General features: G+C 38.3%; 1 long non-coding RNA gene across 2 annotated transcripts; it reads right to left on the bottom strand.

Moving 5' to 3' along the window:
- Positions 1-19115: 19115 nt before the first annotated feature.
- LOC112738372 (uncharacterized) lies at positions 19116-21299 on the bottom strand. Of its 2 annotated transcripts, none has more exons than XR_003169364.3 (3): positions 20711-21299; positions 20402-20632; positions 19116-19697 (listed from the first exon to the last, which is right to left on the bottom strand). It is a non-coding gene; the product is annotated as an uncharacterized lncRNA (long non-coding RNA). The 2 variants fall into 2 exon arrangements; XR_003169365.3 differs by having other exon boundaries at positions 19116-19706; positions 20711-21124.
- Between the last annotated feature and the right edge of the window lie 683 nt (positions 21300-21982).

Here is a 21982-nt window from a genome sequence, read left to right as displayed (position 1 = left end):
GTTATCCTTATCAATTGTGATGAGAATCGTTCATTGATCCCACTTAGTTAACCCTTACCGAATAAAGGAAAGTCAAGTAGACCAATCAATTTGATTCCTCAAGTCCTAGTCAACTCCTAAGGAAAGACTAGCTTTAAAGGGATCCAAATCAACCAGCAACTTACAATTATCAATCAACAAAGGAGTTTGATAACTCAAGCGTCTCCAAGTACTCAACCAAAGCCAAGATCATAAAAATCTAACTTAAAACCCTCCCAAGAATTTTGTCAAATATTTGAAAGGCATAACATAAAAACGTAGAAAAGTGATAGGGAATGTAAAATCTAAAACCAATTGAAAGCATCAATAATCATAAAGACAATCATAAATCTGAAATACCTTAATTTGCATTAATATAGAAAATCAAGTCTAACATTAAAGGGTTCATAAACCAAATTAGAAAAGAAGAGAATCAATAAGAGGAATGGATAAACCAAAGTACTAGAACAAATAGAAATAGAAGAGAAACTAAATTAAAGAAACATTGAACCTGGAATTGAGAAGAAATAAACTTAAAACTAAGAGAAATCCTAAAACCTAGAGAGAGGAGAGAGCCTTTCTCTCTAGAAACTACATCAAAAACCTAAATTGTGAATAATGAAAAGTGTATATGTTGTTTCTTGTGTTTCCCCCATTCTGCAGCTCTTATTCTGTGTTTTTCGGGCTTGGAACTGGGCCAAAAGGAGCCCATAAATCGCCCCAGCACTTTCTGCACGTGGCGCATGTCACGTGTACGCGTCAGTCATGCGTGTGCGTCATTTGGTGATATTCCTTGTCACGCGTACGCGTCAGTCACGCGTACGCATCGCTCGTCTTCTGCGCTAGGCACACGTACGTGTCGCCCATGCGTCCGCGTCGCTGCCAGCTTCTCAAAACTTTATTTTTTGCGTTCCTTCCACTTTTGCATGTTTCCTTTCCATCCTCTAAGTCATTCATGCCCTATACAGCCTGAAAACACTTAACACACAAATCACGGCATCGAATGATAATAAAAGGATAATTAAATTTAATAGTTTAAAGGCCTAGGAAACATGTTTTCAACTATATCACAGAATTAGGAAGGAATTGTAAAACCATGAAAATTATATGAATAAGTGAGCAAAGAATTGATAAAAACCACTGAAATCAACACAATATAAACCATAAAATAGTGGTTTATTAATCTCCCCACACTTAAACATTAGCATGTCCTCATGCTAAGGTCAAGAGAAACAATAAAGGAGTGAAGGCAGAATAGTGGAACTTATGCAATGCAATTTATCTAAATGCAAGCTACCTACATACATCATGCTATTCTAATTACTATCTGTCTATATATATAAGCATACATGTGGTCAGATTGAGTCAAATTTTCAAGGAACCATATATGCACAACCAAGGACTTAATCATATTAAAACACATTCACAATTGAGTTGAGTTAAACAAAAGAGTTCACAAACTTGTAAGACAAGCAATGATCAACTATGGACATATGGAGATGAGCCATTGAACCCTCACTGGATTTGTATATGCACTCTAACCACTCAGTGTTTGGGGTTAAACCAACTCAACTCTTCTCTAGTCATGCTTTCTAAAACTTTGTTCTTCATCTAACCAATCAACAAATATTTAACGTACAAATACAAACATTATGAGGTCTTTTCAAGGTTGTAATGGGGTTAAGGCAAGGGTGAGGATATATGTATGGCCAAGTGAGCTATAAATTGAATCCTTGACTAGCCTAAGTTCTCACCTAACATACACATACTCTATGTACTTCTAAAATCATGCCTAGCTACCCATAATTCTCACTTTTGCATCATACATTCAAGTACCAAATTGTCTTTAATTTTCTCACATATGCATTGATCTTTTATTAAACTTAACACTGGGGTAATTTTGTCCCCTTATTTATTTATTTAATTATAGGAAAAAAATTATTTATTTATTTATTTATTTTTTGTAAAAATAAACATAACATATCAATGCACATGGTATTTTAATTGTTTTGGTCTCACATGAGTATGCACCCAAATTTCCAATATCTTGTCAATTCAACACTTTCTTATCAACCTAAGTTCCCACGGTTCTCCACACTTAATTGATACACAATCTCTATCTTAAGCTAACCAAAGATTCAATTTGGAGTAATTAATTTGTTTTTGCCACTTAAGGTTAGTGATGTGGTAAAATACAGAATAAATGGGGATTAAAAGGCTCAAAGTGGCAAACAAGATTGATTGAAAGGATAGGCTATCTGGGATAAGTGAGCTAATGACAAATAATGGCCTCAATCATATGCAAGCATGTAAATACACTAAACAGTGGACATATAGAGTGGAACAAAGTAAAGTCTGCAATTATAGTGAAGAAACACACAAGAATAAAATATTATGGTTAAATAATGTAACCATGCAATTAAGCTAAAAAACTCACAGGTTGTGTGTTCTTTGGCTCAAAAACATATTCCAATTATATATATCAGGCAAGTTACTAAAGGGTTTTAACTCAATTCAATGTGAATCTTAAATGTCTTTCCTAAAAATAAATATATTCCTTGAGAATTTCACCTAAATTGACCAACATTTATTATGATATATATATATATACACTAATTGGAATGTTGTGATTATGAAAGGCTAAATCGTTCTAGTTTACTCCCTGTTTTCAATAAAATCAATGTCTCATATGCTAAGAGGGTAAGCTAAACTTAATAATTCACATTTTTCCATACCACAAATAATAGACTAAAAGTGCAATTTAAGTTAAATATCTAAGATATATACAGCCCAAAGTGCAAAATGTAACAAAGTAAAAATAAACAAAAGTACAGTAAAATAGAAATGTCCAAGTAATAAAAGAAAAAAAATAAACTAAAATAAAAGAAAATAAAGCAAAAAGAAAATAAAGCAAAATAGGATAAAAGGTCTAAAATAGTTCACCAAAAATAGAATCCTCCAGAGATGGCGACCTCCCCACACTTATATCACAGCATCGTCCTCGATGCTCAGTCAAGCTTAGTGTGAAGGATCATCGCCTGTAACTCTGTCGTCTCCGGTCGAGGGGTGTGCTGCTGGCTCTATCTGTGTAGGGGCCTGAGGCTCTGCAGGCTGCTCAAGATGAGGCTCCTTGTGCTGTGGCTGCTGCTGGTCTGCCACCTGTGCCTCCTCATCCTACTCATCCTCCTCCGCCTCCTCAGAGTGCTCCGATGGTGTGTCAGGCTCGGAAAGGATATCAGAATGCCGAGTCCTCATCATCAGCTTCAGATGCTCATAGCGTCGCTTGTTGCGATGCTCAGACTGCTCAATATGCCGCTGAGTGCGGCGCTCCATTTGATTGATGCGTTCAAAGAGGCGGTGCACTAGGTGGTAGACTGGCTGGGAGGCGGAGAATGGTGCTGTGGATGCGGGAGGTGCAGCAGGCGCTGAGGGTGCTACGGAGAATGTGGCCACGTTAGTAGAGGCAGTAAGAGAAGGTGGTCTGTGGCCTAAAGGTTCGAACCGCTTGCCATGTGGAATAATCTTTTTGCATTCAGCAACCGGTGGCTTCTCATCCTCAAGTTCCCAAGGTACCTCAGCTCGGCGGCCCATCTGGGTAATCGGATAGGGAAATGGCAGAGTGCCTCTAACATGAACCCTAGCCATGTACTTCTTGATGAACCGTAGAAGGTACAGGTCCTTGCCTTCCATAACGCACCAGATGAGAATGATCATAGCAGCCGGCACCTCTGATTCGTGAGTGCTCGGCATAACATAGTTACTCAGTATTTGTTGCCATAGCCGAGCCTCATCATTAAGATAGGTAATCTTGATGCCCTTTGGATTTACCGTCGACTTACCCATAGCCCAGGGAACAGCAGGATCAATGGCTATGGTGCGCCTCACAGCATCCCAATCAAAGCTCATAAACCTAAGGGACTCCTCAGCCTTCTGATAACCATCTAGCTCGTCTGATTTAGGCTGGAAATGGAGGATATCCTCTATGGCCTCCTCAGTAACCATGATCTAATTTTCTCTTAGCTGTACTGCATCCAGGGTCGTCTTGTAATAGTTGCAGTAGAATTCACGGACCCAGGACGCGTTTACCTCTGTCAGATTCCTCTCTAGAAAGAACCAACCTCTCTGTTTGATTTGCTCTGCAGTGTACTTTTGTAATTCAGCTGGGATTCTGAGAGTCTTTTCCAAATAGAGGTGCCTCTTTTCCGCAAAGACCGAAAATTTTAGTTCACAGTAGAGGTTTGCAAATTTAACTGGGTCAGAAGCAGGCACTAGTTGATCTTCTTTTTCCTGTGGAGTGAAGTTCTTCTCACGCCAAGATTCATCCCCTAGAATATCTGACAGAGCGACAGATGACTGTCCTCTTTTCCTCTTACCAGTGCTGGCCTTAGCTTTGCCCTTTTCTTTTGGATCAGACATCCTGAAAAACAGAAATTTTAGGATACAGATTAATAAATAAAACAGGGAAACAAATAGGCAATCAATGGGCAAGCATGACAAGCAGTGGATAGGCTAAAGGGGAATGAAAGCTAAAACAAGAAGTGAGTCATAAAGATATAGAATTTTGGACTGGATGCAAGGCAGGATTCAAAGAAATCAATCAGAAATCACAATCCAAGAATCTATTAAATGAAATTCAGAATGCTTGTTTGTCAAGAAACAACAATAAACATGCCTTGAAAGGGGTTGAAAAGAGTTAGTGTAAAACTAAGAGAAAAGTTAGGAAGTCAATGAAGTCAAGAGTTAGAAAGGTAAGTTAAAATTAGTGGCATGGTACTGTAGTTCCTAGCTAACAGAAGTTCACAAGATTGAAACTGGAAGGGGAAAAAAAGGGAGGGGTGGTGTGAAGTGCTGCCGGCGTCGAGGTAGTGGTTCACGGTTGCGCAGTGGTATCCGCGGTGGTGCGTGGTGAGGCGCGGGAAGGTGAGAGGTACAATAAGGAGAACAAGAGAAGAGGAATGGAAGGGTGGTCGGCGGTGGCGGTGGTGGCGGTCAGGGTCGTCGGACGGAGCAGTGGTGGGATGTGGGTGGTGGTGAGGGCGCCAATGGAGGGTGGAGGGAAGAGAAGGGGACGTTGGAGAAGAGAGGAGAAAAGGCACGCGAGGGAGGCTAGGGTTCTCGCGTCAGGAGGTTATTAAAATTTAAATCCACGCGTACGCGTGGATCACGCTTGGGCGTGGACGAGAGAAAAATGCGTCGATGCGTACGCGTCGTAGACGCGAACGCGTGAAACGGGATAAATGAAGATTACGCGTACGCGTGAAGCACGCGTATGCGTCAACCAAAATTGTGCTAAACGCACGACTCAAGCGTCGTTTTTGACACAACTCTTTTTTCAAATTGAGGGGGCTAGATTTTTCATGCGACGCGGGCGCGTCGCGCACGCCCACGCATGGGGTGCTAAAATGGAATTGACACATAGGCGTCAGGGACGTGTACGTGTGGGCCAAATTGTGCCTATAGCACACCAGCCTCACGATTCCATCACAACTTTCTGGTCGTTGGATGGAGACGCCGAATTGAGATCAACGCCCACGCGTGGCCTACGTGCACGCGTGGTGTGGTTTTTTTTTTCAGTATGCAGAATGCAGATGCTGATGCAGACATTATGAATGAACACTAATAAAAATAGGATAAAATAAAACTAAGAATAAAATGAAATAAAATAAAACAAAGACTGAAAAAGAACGATCATACCATGGTGGGTTGTCAACCACCTAGCACTTTTAGTTAGAGTCCTTAAGTTGGACATTTAGGGAGCTCCTTGTCATGGTGGCTTGTGCTTGAACTCATCTTGAAACTTCTGCCAATGCTTGGACTTCCAATAAGCTTCAACATCTCTAAATAAATTCACCAAGCCTTGATGAAGTTCTCCACAAGCTTTGAGCTCCCAAAATTGATCCTCTGGTATGCCCAGATCCCAAATCTTGTTCCTATACCCGTCTCTAAGTGGGTCATCATTGGTCCAACTGGGTGACAGACAATTTGAATTCTCTATGCAATACCAAACTCTTCTCTTAGATCCAACCAAATGTTTACTAGTTTCACCCTTGCATCTATCTCTTGAAGTATCAACCTTGATGAGCCTTGATTTGCAACTCCAACCACTAAACATCCTTCTCTTATGCTTAATTCCACAAAGCCTCTTAAGTTGACCATCTGTTTCAAGAATACCATATTCAAGTGGAACGGTAAGGAGAATAGAGACAAGCCTTACCCACTCAAATGAAGGGATAGATGGCAACCTAGGTGGAGAAGTCTCCAACGTTCTTGACAAAGCGTACTCAACTCCCGTCCACCCTTTTTGAAGGACTTCCGCTTCCACATCATTCTCAGACTCAATCAGAAGGGAGTCTTCATATTCAAGAAGTTCATTTGCGGATGTAGATTCATCATTAGGAGGACTTGATTCATGTTCCTCATCACCAAGGGAACTTTCTTCTTGATCTATCCCGTCGAAGTCTTCATAAGGAATATGCCATGGGGGGTGTGCACTAGCCTCCTTGACATTAACTTCAATCTTCTTGGAGGAATACTCTACAACTCTAGATTCCCATGGAGGTTCAGCGTCTCCTAAGTCTTCAACCACTTCTTCCTCTTCAACTATTACGACTTCCTCCACTTGTTCCAATACAAATCACGTTCCTCATTGTCCACCGGAGTTTCTAGTGTCTCCTTCATGCTACGCTCTTCTAATGATTCTCCACATGTAGCCATGGGAGTGCTTTGAGTATCGAAGCGCAGAGAGGTGAAATTACCCACTACCTCGGTCAAGGTAGCTACGAACTCTTGTGTCGTCCTTTGCATCTCTCTTTGTCCTTGAAGAAGAACACTTAAAGTGTCATTCATTGGAGATTTGGGTGGATATGAGGGTTCATTACTTGGGAGGAAAGGTTCATGATAAGAGGGTGGTTCATCATATTCAGGGTGTGGTGGTTTAACACTCTCCATCTTTTCCACTTGTTGCACAACACACTTCAATCCTTGGTCCTCAATTTGAGATTCTTTAGCCACGTGAGCTTCGGGTGCTATTCGGCTCACCATTTGGTCCAATTGATGAAAGGTTGCATGAAACCGATCCACTGTTTCCTTGAGACGATCCTTTGATTCTTGTTCCGCTCGGATAGCATAATTAGAATCATATGGCTCTTGGATTGATGGGTATGGACAGGGTGTATATGGATGTGGTGGTTCTTGGGAGTAATTGGGTTAAAATTGGGGTGGTTCTATGTATGGTTCATATGGCTCATAGGGTGGTTGATATGGTGGATATGGGTTAGGATCATATGAGGGTGTTTGGTAGTAGGGGGCTTGTGAGTATGGTGGTTCAAAGCTATGTTGAGGAGGGAGTTCATAGGCATATGGTGGGGCTTGTTGGTAACTACAAGGGAGTCCACCATATCCATCATCTTGGTACGTACCTCAGAATGGCTCTTGACCATGGTAATTTGGTGGAGGTTGGTTGTCACGAAAGGGTCCACCATAACCATTGTCTGGGGATGCATCGTAGAATGGTCGTTGCCCATGGCACATTGGAGGAGGTTGTTGCTGAAAGGGTTGATCAAATCCTTGTGGCTCCTCCCATCTTTGATTATTCCGACCTTGATGCATGTTCTCATTATAGCGTCCATTCCCTGCAACATAATTTGAACCAAACTCATAGCCGAAGGGGTGAGAATTCATAGTAGTAAGAGAAATAAAAACTAATAGAAATTAATGAAAATAAACTCCTAAAAGTGGAAACACTAACAAAGAAATGAAAAAGCTAATATTTACAATAACTAATAATAAGGCACACGTTTGCAAGTCTCCGGCAACGGCGCCATTTTGACGAACGGATTTCTGCTAGTAAAGAATTCACAAAAGTAATCACGTTGTAAGTATAGTTTCTAAACCAACAAAGAATCCTTTCGTACAAAAATTTGTTTGTCACTAAAGCAAACCCAATAAAAATAATAACCGAAGTATTTAAACATTGGATCGTCTCTCAAGCAATTGCAGGGAGGTGTAGTTATTATTGGTTATGGAAAAGTATATTTTTGGGTTTTTGAAATAAGGAACAAGGAAATAAAATAACAAGAAAGTAAATCAATAACTAAGAAAGGCTCTTGGCAAGGCATGAGAACTGGACGTCCTATCCTAGTTATCCTTATCAATTGTGATGAGAATCGTTCATTGCTCCCACTTAGTTAACCCTTACCGAATAAAGGAAAGTCAAGTAGACCAATCAATTTGATTCCTCAAGTCCTAGTCAACTCCTAAGGAAAGACTATCTTTAGAAGGATCCAAATCAACCAGCAACTTACAATTATCAATCAACAAAGGAGTTTGATAACTCAAGCGACTCCAAGTACTCAACCAAAGCCAAGATCATAAAAATCTAACTTAAAACCCTCCCAAGAATTTTGTCAAACACTTAGAAGGCATAACATAAAAACATAGAAAAGTGATAGGGAATGTAAAATCTAAAACCAATTGAAAGCATCAATAATCATAAAGATGGTGCATGAATTATGAATCACACTTTTCACAACTCGTACCACTAACCAGCAAGTGCACAGGGTCGTCCAAGTAATACCTTACGTGAGTAAGGGTCGAATCCCACGGAGATTGTTGGCTTGAAGCAAGCTATGGTTATCTTGTAACTCTTAGTCAGGATATAATATCAATAATAATTCTTAGTTTTAATTGTAAAAGTCAAGAGGCATAAAATAAATACTTGTTCTGCAATAATGGAGAATATGTTGGGGTTTTGGAGATGCTTTGTCCTCTTTATTTCAGCTTTTTTCTTGTATTCCTCTCCACACACGCAAGGCTCCTTCCATGGCAAGCTGTATGTAAGGTGTCACCGTTGTCAATGGCTACTTCCCGTCCTCTCAGTGAAAATGGTCCAAATGCTCTGTCACAGCACGGCTAATCATCTGTTGGTTCTCGATCATGTCAGAATAGAATCCCTTGATTCTTTTGCGTCTGTCACTACGCCCAACAATCGCGAGTTTGAAGCTCGTCACAGCCATTCAATCCTTGAATCCTACTCGGAATATCACAGACAAGGTTTAGACTTTCCGGATTCTCATGAATGCCGCCATCAATTCTAGCTTATACCACGAAGATTCTGATTAAGAAATTTAAGAGATACTCATTCAATCTGATGTAGAACGGAGGTGGTTGTCAGGCACACGTTCATGGATTGAGGAAGGTGATGAGTGTCACGGATCATCACCTTCTTCATAGTGAAGCGCGAATGAACATCTTAGATAGGAACAAGCGTGTTTGAATGGAAAACAGAGATAATTGCATTAATTCATCAAGACGCTGCAGAGCTCCTCACCCCCAACAATGGAGTTTAGAGACTCATGCCGTCAAAGAGTACAAAGTTCAGATCTAAAATGTCATGAGGTGCAAAATAAATCTCTAAAAGTTGTTTAAATACTAAACTAGTAACCTAGGTTTACAGAAAATGAGTAAACTATGATAGATAGTGCAAAAATCTACTTTTGGGGCCCACTTGGTGTGTGCTGGGGCTGAGACTTAAGCTTCTCACATGCCTGGGCTGTTTTGGGCGTTCAATGCCAGGTTGTAACCTGTTTCTGGCGTTGAACTCCAACTTGTAACTTGTTTCTGGCGCTGGATGCCAGACTGCAACATGGAACTGGCGTTGAACGCCAGTTTACGTCATCTATCCTTGAGCAAAGTATGGACTATTATATATTTCTGGAAAGCCCTAGATGTCTACTTTTTAACTCAATTGAGAGCGCGCCATTTGGAGTTTTGTAGCTCCAGAAAATCTACTTTGAGTGCAGGGAGGTCAGAATCCAACAACATCAGTAGTCCTTTTTCAGCCTGAATCAGATTTTTGCTCAGCTCCCTCAATTTCAGCCAGAAAATACCTGAAATCACAGAAAAACACACAAACTCATAGTAAAGTCCAGAAATGTGATTTTTAATTAAAAACTAATAAAAATATACTAAAAACCAACTAAATCATGCTAAAAACTAAGTAAAAATAATGCCAAAAAGCGTATAAATTATCCGCTCATCACAACACCAAACTTAAATTGTTGCTTGTCCCCAAGCAACTAAAAACAAAGTAGGATAAAAAGAAGAGAATATACAATGAATTCCAAAAACATCTATGAAGATCAGTGTTAATTAGATGAGCGGGGCTATTAGCTTTTTGCTTCTGAACAGTTTTGCCATCTCACTTTATCCTTTGAAGTTCAGAATGATTGGCATCTATAGGAACTCAGAATTTAGATAGTGTTATTGATTCTCCTAGTTTAGTATGTTGATTCTTAAACACAGCTACTTTATGAGTCTTGGCCGTGGCCCTAAGCACTTTGTTTTCTAGTATTACCACCGGATACATACATGCCACAGACACATAACTAGGTGAACCTTTTCAGATTGTGACTCAGCTTTGCTAAAGTCCCCAATTAGAGGTGTCCAGGGTTCTTAAGCATACTCTGTTTTTTGCTTTGGATCTCGACTTTAACCGCTCAGTCTCAAGTTTTCGCTTGACACCTTCACGCCACAAGCACATGGTTAGGGACAGCTTGGTTTAGCCGCTAAGGCTAGGATTTTATTCCTTTAGGCCCTCCTATCCACTGATGCTCAAAGCCTTGGATCCTTTTTATTACCCTTGCCTTTTGGTTTTAAGGGCTATTGGCTTTTTTCTCTTGCCTTTTGGTTTAAAGAGCTTTTGGCTTTTTCTACTTGCTTTTTCTTTTTTTTTTTTTTTTCAAATTATCAAATAACATTTCTCCTTTTTCATCATTCTTTCAAGAGCCAACAATTTTAACATTCATAAACAACAAATTCAAAAGACATATGCACTGTTCAAGCATTCATTCAGAAAACAAAAAGTATTGCCACCACATCAAAATAATTAAACCATTTTAAAATTCGAAATTCATGTACTTCTCTTTCTTTTTCAGAAAACAATTTTCATTTAAGAAAGGTGATAGATTCATAGGACATTCATATCTTTAAGACATAGACACTTAGATAATAGTGATCATATAGTAAAGACACAAACATAATTAAACATGAAGCATAGTAAACGAAAAACAGAAAAATAAGAACAAGGAGATTAAGGAATGGGTCCACCTTAATGAGGGTGGTGTCTTCCTCTTCTTGAAGAACCAATGGTGCTCTTGAGCTCCTCTATGTCTCTTCCTTGCCTTTGTTGCTCTTTCCTCATAGCTCTTTGATCTGCAGTCAACTGCTCTACCACTGAATTATGGAAAAACAAAAGCAATGCTTTTACCACACCAAACTTAAAAAGTTTGCTCGTCCTCGAGCAAAAGAAGAAAGAAGTGGAGAAGATGGAGGAGATGGAAGTGTGTAAATGGTTTGAATTTGAATGGTGAGGTAGGTGGGGATCCTGTGGGGTCCACAGATCCAGTGGGATCAAGGATTTAGCATCCCTGCTCCAATTAGGCGTACAAAATGCCCTTACTGTGCAATCCTGGCGTTTAACACCAGACTGCTGCCTGTTTCTGGCGTTAAACGCCCAAATGTAGCCTGTTTCTGGCGTTTAACGCCAGACTGATGCTTGTTTCTGGCGTTAAACGCCAGACAGATGCTTATTTCTGGCGTTTAAACGCCAGAATGATCTTCCTCCAGGGTGTACTATTTTTCATGCTGTTTTTCATTCTGTTTTTGATTTTCCATTTGTTTTTGTGACTTCACATGATCATCAACCTAAAGAAAACATAAAATAGCCATGGAAAATAAATAGATATAATTAAATAACATTGGGTTGCCTCCCAACAAGCGCTTCTTTAATGTCAATAGCTTGACAGTGAGCTCTCATGGAGCCTCACAGATAATCAGAGCAAGGTTGGGACCTCCAACACCAAACTTAGAGTTTGAATGTGGGGGTTCAACACCAAACTTAGAGTTTGACTGTGGGGGCTTTGGTTGACTCTGCAGTGAGAGAAGCTTTTCATGCTTCCTCTCCATGGTTACAGAAGGAGAACCTTGTGTCTTATAGTTTGCAATGTCTTCAAACCACAGAGCTTCCTGAATAGCAAACAATTGCTCATCCGGAAAGGTTTCAGAGATCTCAGTAGGAGGGAGGGATGCTCCTGCTACTGGTTCTATCCGGGACAGGTGATCAGCTACTTGATTCTCTGTCCCTTTTCTGTCTCTTATTTCTATATCAAACTCTTGCAGAAGCAACACCCATCTTATGAACCTGGGCTTTGAATCCTGCTTTGTGAGTAGATATTTAAGAGCAGCATGGTCAGTGTACACAATCACTTTTGATCCTACTAAGTAGGATCTAAACTTGTCAATGGCATAAACCACTGCAAGTAATTCTTTTTCTGTGGTTGTGTAATTTTTCTGGGCATCATTTAAAACACTGCTAGCATAATAAATGACATGCAGAAGCTTGTTATGCCTCTGTCCAAATACTGCACCAATGGTATGGTCACTGGCATCACACATTAGTTCGAATGGTAATGTCCAGTCTGGTGCAGAAATAACTGGTGCTGTGACCAGCTTAGCTTTCAGGGTCTCAAACGCTTGCAGACACTTTGTGTCAAACACAAATGGCATGCCAGCAGCTAGCAGATTGCTCAGAGGTTTTGTAATTTTTGAAAAATCCTTTATAAACCTCCTATAGAATCTTGCATGCCCCAGAAAGCTTCTGATTGCCTTAACATTGGCAGGTGGTGGTAATCTTTCAATTACTTCAACTTTAGCTTGATCCACCTCTATTCCCTTGTTTGAAATTTTATGCCCAAGGACAATCCCTTCAGTCACCATAAAGTGACATTTTTCCCAGTTTAAAACTAGGTTGGTCTCTTGGCATCTTTTCAGAACAAGTGCTAAATGGTTAAGGTAGGAGCTGAATAAGTCTCCAAATACTGAAAAGTCATCCATGAAGACTTCCAGAAACTTCTCTACCATATTAGAGAAGATAGAGAGCATGCACATCTGAAAGGTTGCAGGTGCATTACACAGACCAAAAAGGCATCATTCTGTAGGCAAATACTCCAGAAGGACATGTGAATGCTGTTTTCTCTTGGTCCTGTGGATCTACTGCAATTTGGTTGTAACCTGAATAGCCATCCAAAAAGTAGTAGTATTCATGACCTGCTAGTCTTTCTAGCATCTGGTCTATGAATGGTAAAGGGAAGTGATCCTTCCTGGTGGCTGTATTGAGCCTTCTGTAGTCAATACACATATGCCACCCTGTAACTGTTATTGTAGGAACCAGTTCATTTTTGTCATTATGAACCACTGTCATACCTCCCTTCTTAGGGACAACATGGACAGGACTCACCCAGGGGCTATCAGAAATAGGATAAATAATCCCAGCCTCTAATAACTTAGTGACCTCTTTCTGCACCACTTCCTTCATGGCTGGATTTAGCCGCCTCTTTGGTTGAACCACTGGCTTAGCATCATCCTCCAATAGGATCTTGTGCATGCATCTTGCTGGGATGATGCCCTTAAGGTCACTTATGGACCACCTAAGAGCTCTCTTGTGTGTCCTTAGCACTTGAAGTAGCGCTTCCTCTTCCAGGGGATTTAAAGCAGAGCTTATGATCACCGAAAAAGTGTCACCTTCTCCCAGAAATGCATATTTCAGGGATGGTGGTAATGGTTTGAGCTCGGGTTTAGGAGGTTTTCCTCTTCCTGAGGAAGTTTCAGGGGCTCTTTCAATTCCTCTGAATCCTCCAGATCAGGCTGAACATCTTTAAAAATGTCCTCTAGCTCTGATTCGAGACTCTCAGTCATATTGACCTCTTCCACTAGGGAGTCAATAATATCAACGCTCAGGCAGCCGTCTGATGTGTCTGGATGTTGCATAGCTTTGACAACATTCAACTTAAACTCATCCTCATTGACTCTCAGGGTTATCTCCCCTTTTTGGACGTCAATGAGGGTTCGTCCAGTTGCTAGGAATGGTCTTCCTAGAATGAGAGTTGTACTCTTGTGCTCCTCCATTTCCAGCACTACAAAGTCAGTAGGGAAGGCAAATGGCCCAACCTTGACAATCATGTCCTCAATTATGCCTGATGGGTATTTAATGGAGCCATCAGCAAGTTGAAGACAGATCCGGGTTGGTTTGACCTCTTCAGTCAAGCCAAGCTTTCTGATGGTGGATGCAGGGATTAGGTTAATGCTTGCCCCAAGATCACATAAAGCTGTCTTGGTGCAATTACCCTCTAATATGCATGGTATCATAAAGCTCCCGGGATCTTTAAGCTTTTCTGGGAAGCTTTTCAGAATGACTGCACTGCATTCTTCAGTGAGGAGAACTCTTTCAGTTTCTCTCCAATCCTTCTTATGACTCAAGATGTCTTTCATGAACTTGGTATAAGAGGGTATTTGCTCAAGTGCCTCTACAAATGGAATCTTTATTTCAAGAGTCCTGAGATAGTCTGCAAAGCGAGCAAATTACTTATCCTGCTCCTCTTGGCGGAGTTTTTGAGGATAAGGTATCTTGGCTTTGTACTCCTCAACCTTGGTTGCTGCAGGTTTATTTCCTACAGAAGTGGTTGGGAAAGCCTTTTTAGAGGGGTTGTTATCAGCACTTGTGTGTGTCTGATCCCTCACTGGCGTTTGAATGCCAGGGTTGGAAGCTTGATTGGCGTTGGACGCCAACTTCCTACCTGTTTCTGGCGTTTGAACGCCAGAACTGAGCTTCCATTAGGCATTTGTCGCCAGCTCCTTGCCTGTTCCTGGTGTTTGAACGCCAGAACTGTGCGTGGGTTGGGCTTTTAACGCTAGCTTTGCACCTTTTCTGGCGTTTGAACGCCAGAGTTATTCCTCTCTGGGCTCTTACTATCCTCAGAGGGATTTTGGATAGTATTTTGCTCATCCTCTGTCAGTTGTTCTTTTCTTGCCTTTCTGCTGCTCTGAAGTGAGGTATTTAATGTTTTCCCACTTCTTAATTGAACTGCTTGTCACTCTTCTGTTATTTGTTTTGATAATTGCTGCTTTGTTTGCTTCAACTGTACTTCCATATTCATATTAGCCATTCTTGTGTCTTGTAGTATCTCCTTGAATTCGGCTAGCTGTTTTGTTAGAAAATCTAATTGCTGATTGAATTCAGTAACTTGTTCTGCAGGACTGAGTTCAGTAGTTACTGTTTTAGCCTCTTCTTTCATGGAAGACTCACTACTTAGGTACAGATGCTGATTTCTGGCAACTGTATCAATGAGCTCTTGAGCTTCTTCAATTGTCTTTCTCATGTGTATAGATCCACCAGCTGAGTGGTCCAAAGACATCTGAGCTTTCTCTGTAAGCCCATAATAGAAGATGTCTAACTGCACCCACTCTGAAAACATTTCAGAGGGGCATTTTCTGAGCATCTCTCTGTATCTCTCTCAGGCATCATAAAAGGATTCATTATTCCCTTGTTTAAAGCCTTGGATGTTCAGCCTTAGCTGTGTCATCCATTTTGGAGGGAAATATTGATTCAGGAATTTTTCTGACAGCTGTTTCCATGTCCTTATGCTAGCCTTAGCTTGGTTATTTAACCACCTCTTAGCTTGGTCTTTTATAGCAAATGAAAACAGTAATAATCTGTAGACATCCTGATCTACTCCCTTATCATGTACTGTGTCAGCAATTTGTAAAAACTGTGCCAGAAACTATGTAGGTTCTTCCTGTGGAAGACCGGAATACTGGCAACTTTGCTGCACCATGATAATGAGCTGAGGATTCAACTCAAAACTACTGACTCCGATGGAGGGTATACAGATACTACTCCCATATGAAGCAGTAGTGGGGTTAGCATATGACCCCAGAGTCCTTCTGGACTGTTCATTTCCACTTAGGTCCATGATGGAGAAAAGGGAATTGATATGAATAGCAAATAAATTTTTTTTTTGAAAACCGAAATTAAAATAAAATAAAATAAATGAAAATTTGACTATATTTTTGAAAATTAGAAGAAAAAGGAATAAAAGAAAATTGAAAACTAAATTAATTAATTAAAAAGATTTGAAAAAGATGTGGGTGAGGATTTTCGAAAAAAATGAAGAGAGAGAAATTGGTTAGGAAGTTTTGAAAAAGATATATCTTAAAATTAAAGATACTTGTAAGAAAATAAAATAAAATAAAAACAGAAAAGATATGAAAAAGATTTGATTTTAAGATTTGAGATTAGAAAAGATAAGATAATCTAGGTAAGAGAAGATAAGAAATTTAAATTAAAAAGTTTTGAAATTTAGATTTTAAATTTGAAACTTAAATTTTGAAATTTGAAATTTGAAATTTGAAATTTGAAATTTGAAAATTTGAAAATTGAAATTTGAAAATTGAAAATTTGAAAATTGAAATTTGAAAATTGAAAATTTGAAAGTTGAAATTTGAAAATTGAATTTTGAATTTTCGAAAATGTCAACAATATAAGATAAGGATTTGAAAAAGATTTAAATTTTGAAAAGATTTGATTTTTAAATTTGAAAATTAGATTTTGAATTTTAAATTTTGAAATTTGAATTTTGAAATTTTGAAAGTTGAAATTTGAAATTTGAAATAAGATAAGATAAAAATTTGAAAAAGATATGATTTTTTTTTTAAAAAAATTTGAATTTTGAAATTTTTAAAACTAAGATAAGATAAAATAGAAATTTTAAAATAAAAATCTGAATTTTTTTGAAAAAATTTCAAAATATTAGCTCAAAAATAGTTAGAGAAGATATTTTTTTATTTTTGAATTTTATGATGAAAAAGAAAAACACACAAAAGACACACAACTTAAAATTTTTAGATCTAATGCTCCTTGTTTTCGAAAATTTTGGAGGGAAAACACCAAGGAACACCAAACTTAAAAATTTTAAGATCAAAACACAAGGAAGACTCAAGAATACTTTGAAGACTCACAAGAACACAAGAACATGAAGATAGAATACCAAACTTAAAATTTTTAGAAAACCAAAACAAAATTTTCGAAAACTAAAGAAAATCAACAAGAAAACACCAAACTTAAAGTTTGGCACAAGATTTGTTCAAAGAAAAATTATTTTTGAGAAAGTTTTAAAAAGAAGATAGCCAATTACCAAGAACATAAGCACCACGCTCTAGCCAACTGAGCTATAAATTTAAAGTGTTTTAACAAAGGTATTTAATATATAAAGATGTTTTATTTTTTATTTTATTTTATTTTTTGGATACTAATAATTCGAAAATACACAAGAAAAACAAGAAAAATCACAAAACAAGAGAAACTAAAGATCAAACAAGGAAAATAAACAAGAACAACTTGAAGATTAAGAAAGAACAATAAACACATTTTCGAAAATTTAAAAGAAAATAAAAACATGCAATTGACACCAAACTTAAAATATAAAACTCAACTCAAACAGAAAAACTCAATTATTAGTAAAAATAAAAATAAAATAAAATAAAGTTTCAAAAAAAATTTTTTGAAAAAGAAAATAAGGATTCTAAAATTTTAACAAGAACAATATTAAAAGACTCTGACCCAAAAGACAAAATCTTCCTAATCTAAGCAACAGGATGAACCGTCAGTTGTTCAAACTCGAACAATCCCCGGCAACGGTGCCAAAAACTTGGTAAACGAATTGTGAATCACACTTTTCATAACTCGTACCACTAACCAGCAAGTGCACTGGGTCGTCCAAGTAATACCTTATGTGAGTAAGGGTCGAATCCCATGGAGATTGTTGGCTTGAAGCAAGCTATGGTTATCTTGTAACTCTTAGTTAGGATATAATATCAATAATAATTCTTAGTTTTAATTGTAAAAGTCAAGGGGCATAAAATAAATACTTGTTCTGCAATAATGGAGAATATGTTGGGGTTTTGGAGATGCTTTGTCCTCTTTATTTCAGCTTTTCTCTTGTACTCCTCTCCACACACGCAAGGCTCCTTCCATGGCAAGCTGTATGTAAGGTGTCACCGTTGTCAATGGCTACTTCTCGTCTTCTCAGTGAAAATGGTCCAAATGCTTTGTCATAGCACGGCTAATCATCTGTTGGTTCTCGATCATGTCGGAATAGAATCCCTTGATTCTTTTGCGTCTGTCACTACGCCCAACAATCGCGAGTTTGAAGCTCACCACAGCCATTCAATCCTTGAATCCTACTAGGAATACCACAGACAAGGTTTAGACTTTCCGGATTCTCATGAATGCCGCCATCAATTCTAGCTTATACCACGAAGATTCTGATTAAGAAATCTAAGAGATACTCATTCAATCTGATGTAGAACGGAGGTGGTTGTCAGGCACACGTTCATGGATTGAGGAAGGTGATGAGTGTCACGGATCATCACCTTCTTCATAGTGAAGCGCGAATGAACATCTTAGATAGGAACAAGCGTGTTTGAATGAAAAACAGAGATAATTGCATTAATTCATCAAGACGCTGCAGAGCTCCTCACCCCCAACAATGGAGTTTAGAGACTCATGTCGTCAAAGAGTACAAAGTTCAGATCTAAAATATCATGAGGTGCAAAATAAATCTCTAAAAGTTGTTTAAATACTAAACTAGTAACCTAGGTTTACAGAAAATGAGTAAACTATGATAGATAGTGCAGAAATCCACTTCTGGGGCCCACTTGGTGTGTGCTGGGGCTGAGACTTAAGCTTCTCACGTGCCTGGGCTGTTTTGGGCGTTCAACGCCAGGTTGTAATCTGTTTCTGGCGTTGAACTCCAACTTGTAACTTGTTTCTGGCGCTGGATGCCAGACTGCAACATGGAACTGGCGTTGAACGCCAGTTTAAGTCATCTATCCTTGAGCAAAGTATGGACTATTATATATTTCTGGAAAGCCCTGGATGTCTACTTTCCAACGCAATTGAGAGCGCGCCATTTGGAGTTCTGTAGCTCCATAAAATCCACTTTGAGTGCAGAGAGGTCAGAATCCAACAGCATCAACAGTCCTTTTTCAGCCTGAATCAGATTTTTTGCTTAGCTCCCTCAATTTCAGCCAGAAAATACCTGAAATCACAGAAAAATACACAAACTCATAGTAAAGTCCAGAAATGTGATTTTTAATTAAAAACTAATAAAAATATACTAAAAACCAACTAAATCATACTAAAAACTAAGTAAAAACAATGCCAAAAAGCGTATAAATTATCCGCTCATCAAAAGACAATCATAAATCTGAAATACCTCAATTTGCATTAATATAGAAAATCAAGTCTAACATTAAAGGGTTCATAAACCAAATTGGAAAAGAAGAGAATCAACAAGAGGAATAGATAAACCAAAGTACTAGAACAAATAGAAATAGAAGAGAAACTAAATTAAAAGAACATTGAACCTGGAATTGAGAAGAAATAAACCTAAAACTAAGAGAAATCCTAAAACCTAGAGAGAGGAGAGAGCCTCTCTCTCTAGAAACTACATTTAAAACCTAAATTGTGAATAATGAAAAGTGTATATGTTGTTTCTTGTGTTTCTCCCATTCTGCAGCTCTTATTCTGTGTTTTTCGGGCTTGCAACTGGGCCAAAAGGAGCACAGAAATAGCCCCCAACACTTTCTGCAACTTTCTGCACGTGGCGCATGTCACGCGTACGCGTCAGTCACACGTACGCGTCGCTCGTCTTCTGCGCTAGGCACGCGTACGCATCGCCCATGCGTGCGCGTCGCTGCCAACTTCTCAAAACTTTATTTTTCGTGTTCCTTCCACTTTTGCATGTTTCCTTTCCATCCTCTAAGTCATTCCTGCCCTATACAGCCTGAAAATACTTAACACACAAATTACTGCATCGGATGATAATAAAGGATAATTAAAATTAATAGTTTAAATGCCTAGGAAACATGTTTTCAACTATTTCACAGAATTAGGAAGAAATTGTAAAACCATGCAAATTATATGAATAAGTGAGCAAAGAATTGATAAAAACCACTCAAATCTGCACAATATAAACCATAAAATAGTGGTTTATCATCAATACAAAATTTACCATGAAATAGTGTTTTATCATTCCATTATATACTTTAAGCTATTTTAAGCTTCCCGATACTTTAAGGATCTAAGTGCTTTTAACATGGCTATGCTAGCGAAACAGGGATGGAGACCAATTGATAATACCAAGTCATTGTTGAATTTGGGAAAAATCCATCTTGAGGATGGCAGAGCATTCTAGAAGGCCGAAAAGTACTGGAAAAAGGATTGAAATGGATGGTGGGTTTTGGAGTCTCTATTAGAATTTATAAAAATTTATGGGGAGCTAACAAAGAAACTATTCAGAGACATGGTAGACAAGATTCAACTCAACAGCTACTCTAGGTTAGCCAACTACTACTATCAAATTGAAACTGGAATCAACAATTGATAATGGAAAATTTTTCTACTACAGATGCTCACAGTATTTTACAATCACCACTCAATCAAGGTCCAGATAAACTTATATGCTACAAGGAGAAGAACGAATCTTACATTATATCTTTTGGATATAACATAGCTTTTCATTTCTAACATGAACCCAGAGCCTTCCTTCCAGAAATTTTCTCAAAAAAGCATCTCTGGAACTTGATTTGGTCCCTGAAAATAGCAGCAAAAATCAAAGTTTTTGTTGGAAAGCACTCCATGAAGCTCTCCCTGTCAATCTTCGAATTCAGACGAGAATCCCCAATTTTGATAGTACATGCCCTAGATGCCAAATGGAACCTAAAATAGTGATGCATTGCTTGATTAATTGCTCAAAATCAGCAGAAATTTGGCAAGCATTAGGGACTCAATTCATACCTGGCATCTTCTTAGAAGTTTGGGATTGTTAGACAGAAGTAGTGATGAGGGCAAGAGGAGGCTACCGTCACAAAAGCCTCATAGCAATAACGTTGTGGAAGATTTGATTGGCACGAAATCTGAAGATCTTCGAACAACAAGACACTACTCCTGAGCTGATTATTGCAGCATCGAATAGTTTGGTGGAGGAGTTTCTTCCATTAATTCCTTCTTGAAAGCTCTGAGTTCTCTTTATTATATAATTTTTTTTTTCATTTTGTTATGTCTGAACTTGTTTTTTTTTCTTTTGGCATTTTAGCCAATTCTTTTGTTGTAGTCCAAATTGGACGAAATATTTATTCAATAAATCAATAAACTTCTGACTTTGAAACAAAAAAATTTGGATAAAATATAAATGGATCCAATTCAAATCATAACAAATTATATCTATTTTACCTTTTAAATTAATTCAGATTGTACTGCAAATACTTTATTTCTGTTATAATTAAAAAATTTAATGTTAACAAATAAAAAAAGGGTGTTTATATTTTATGCTTTCTCAGAGAAAGACACCTTTACGTTGTCATCCCTTTCACAAAAATAAAAATAATGAGTAGTTTAAAATAGACATTTTAATAATTAGTTTAAAAAATGATATCACATTTGTAAAAAGACCACATTTTCTATGTTATTCGTAAAAATTTGATAAACTAAGGGTGCATTTGATTTGTATTTTTATTTTCTGTTTTTATTTTCAGTATTTTCTGTTTTCTAGATTTTGCGAAGAAAAAAGTGAAAATAGGAGGTGAAAACAAAAAACAGAATTTTATTGTTTTCACTTTTTTCTTCACAAAATCTAAAAAATAAAAAATACTAAAATAAAAACAGAAAATGAAAATGCAAACTAAACACACTCTAAAGTACCCATAAAAATGGAAGAAAGTACAGTTTGTTACAGAAATGCGTAATAATGGACATTTCACATTAGAGTTATTTGCCTTAGGGATGTCAAAACTCCCCAGGAGGTGGGGATCTTCGCGAGGACCGCCCCGAATAGGGCCCCGATGGTAGAAAATTTTCCCTACTAGGACGGGGATGGGGGACAAAATTTTCCTGAGGTAGGTGTCGGGACCCGAGCGGGAATCTCCGTCCCTGTTTTCACATTCTCTGAAAATATTAAATTACTTAAACACCCTTAATAGTTTATTTCTCACTTTGATTTTTTAGTCATTTCACCAACCATATATATAAAGAAAAAGTGAGAACCCTAATCCCTTTTTCCTCTCACTAGCA

The sequence above is a fragment of the Arachis hypogaea genome, chromosome 13, assembly GCF_003086295.3.
Source record: "Arachis hypogaea cultivar Tifrunner chromosome 13, arahy.Tifrunner.gnm2.J5K5, whole genome shotgun sequence".
NCBI classification, from domain to species: Eukaryota; Viridiplantae; Streptophyta; class Magnoliopsida; order Fabales; family Fabaceae; genus Arachis; species Arachis hypogaea.
This window is presented reverse-complemented; position numbering and strand designations above follow the sequence as displayed.